The sequence below is a fragment of the Cherax quadricarinatus genome, chromosome 61, assembly GCF_038502225.1.
Source record: "Cherax quadricarinatus isolate ZL_2023a chromosome 61, ASM3850222v1, whole genome shotgun sequence".
Taxonomy (NCBI): Eukaryota; Metazoa; Arthropoda; class Malacostraca; order Decapoda; family Parastacidae; genus Cherax; species Cherax quadricarinatus.
This window is the reverse complement of record NC_091352.1, coordinates 10,122,903-10,125,504: the sequence shown is the minus strand read 5'-3', so window position 1 is coordinate 10,125,504 and position 2,602 is coordinate 10,122,903.

Below are 2,602 nucleotides of genomic sequence, written 5' to 3'. Positions count from 1 at the left end.
TTTACTGTTATGTACATAATGATACATTCAGATAAATGTAATTTTCCATAGATGGTTTGGCTGGGCGTCTGGAGTCGGGAGGCTCAGGTCGTGTGTTGTAGTTGGTGTGTCGTGTGTTTGGCTACACTTCGTTGATGATAGAGCCGCACTTGAGTCGTTTGAAGTCTCTCTTGGTCATGTGGAATAGTTGCATTCTGAGGTTGGAGCAGTTCAGGTTCGTCACGAGGAAGGATAGCACGTTTTCAAAAGGGATTTGGTGAGGGTGTTTGCAGGTGCACTTGACGGCTCCCTCCTTCAATAAATGGAGCAAATCAGCTGCACTCATTTAGGTTGGGGGTGATGTAGAAAGTTAAAGATCCACTAAAGGTTTGGTATAGGTAACGGTTGCCTTTGGTTTCTTCTTCGGTTACTTCTTCGTCGTCAGAGGGTTGTTCATAATGCTCTGGTTCCATGTCGTCTTCTGTGATTGTGTTGAGAGGAGACAGGGAGCGTGGGTCGGTTGTGGTTTGTTGGGCTGGTGGAGGTGGGTGATAAGAGGTGGCAGTAGACGATGGTTTTGGTTCTGGAGTAGAATCTTGGTCAGAGGTGTGAGTGGGGCCTGAGGTTGAAGTGAAGTTCACAATGTCAGGTATTAGCTTGAGGAGGTCTTGTGATGGTGGTGAGTCTGGGAAGTTGAAGTTTGGCATGTTGTTAAGGCGAAACAGTTCATTGATTGTTGTGTTGAAAGAGCCAGGGTTAGCAGCATTGGCAAGGTGGGCATACATCATACAGTACAGCACCTTGGACGGAGCGGCGTCGGGAAGAGCAGAGAGGGAGTTGCTAGATGACTGTTGAGCAGCTTGAAGGATTTTAGTGGTATCTGACTGGAGTTTGGAGATGGTGGCGCATGTCGGCGACTTGTGGCTGTTCTTTTTGGTTTCTTCAATGATTTTTTTGGACAGGACTTCTTTTCGTAAAGGGTAAAGCGTACTCATGTCGCCCCTGCTTTTCACTGGGGGGGGGGGAGGAATGCTGCACCTCCTGCCGAGTCTTTTGCTTTCGTAGGGAGTGATTCCGTGTATAGATTTGGAACTAGTCCCTCTAAGATTTTCCAGTTGTATATTATATTGTCTAAAATATTTGAAAGAAAAATACTATATAAATAAATATTTTCATATATGACTAAGTACAAAATTCTGTCTCCCTGGTAATACAGATTCAAACCAAATGAAGTAAAACGATGTATTGATAAAAATTCTAGAAATAATTTATGCAGTGCTTTATAAGAATGGAATATGGATATCCAAATGGCATGTTTACTAACCTATGGAAGGCCTTTACCACTGTTGATCACAATATTTTAAAGCTGAAACTTTTTGGACTAAGTGATCACTCTTTCAACTGCATGAAATTTGACTTAAATAACAAGCTCCAACGAGTTAGAGCAAATTATTTTACAACATCTACCTTGTCAGTTAATAGTGATGTCCCCCAAGGCAGTTGACAACTGGGACATTTGTGCAACAATAACAATAATAATAGATAAGATAAGATTTTCTTGGAGATGAAGGGTTCAGAGAACCGACAAGTTGATAAATTAGGCACACGTGCAACACTTGGGTATGTTCTCCTTTGTATGGACTGATGAAGCCACTGTGTGGCGCAACGTTTCCTCAATAAAGATACCCAAGTGTTGAACATGTGTCTAATTTATCAACTTGTCGGTTCATTCATCTACATTCCTGTCTGACACAGTAACATCTTGGGATCATAACACAGGGAATTCTTCACTTGAAGACTGAGACACTTATGCAACATATGGGAATCTTTATTCAGGAAACGTTTCGCCACACAGTGATGAAGCCCGGTGGCCTGGTGGCTAAAGCTCCCGCTTCACACACGGAGGGCCCGGGTTCGATTCCCGGCGGGTGGAAACATTTCGACACGTTTCCTTACACCTGTTGTCCTGTTCACCTAGCAGCAAATAGGTACCTGGGTGTTAGTCGACTGGTGTGGGTCGCATCCTGGGGGACAAGATTAAGGACCCCAATGGAAATAAGTTAAACAGTCCTCGATGACGCACTGACTTTCTTGGGTTATCCTGGGTGGCTAACCCTCCGGGGTTAAAAATCCGAACGAAATCTTATCTTATCTTATCTTATCTTAAGCCACTGTGTGGCTCATTCGCCACGAGTTCAACTCTCGCCTGAGGTATGGTTTACATGTACAGCGTATACAGGCCTAGCTGACAGCAATGACACTCTTATATAGAAAGCCCCTTGGTATGCAGAGCATTTCGGGCAAATTAGGTCAATTTCGTCCCCAGGATGTGACCCACACCAGTTGACTAGCACCCAGTTACCTATTTTGCTGATAGATGAACAGGGACAGCAGGTGTCTTAAGGAAATAATAATAATGATAATCTTTATTTCTACAAGTACATCTACAAAGTCTGGTTGACATCAATGACACTACTATATAGAGCGCCCTTTGTTTTGCAGAGCATTTCCGGCAAATTAGGTCAATTTTGTCTCAGGATGCGACCAACACCAGTTGACTAACACCCAGGTACTAATTTTATTGATAGGTGAACATGGACAGCAGATGTCTTAAGAAAACACC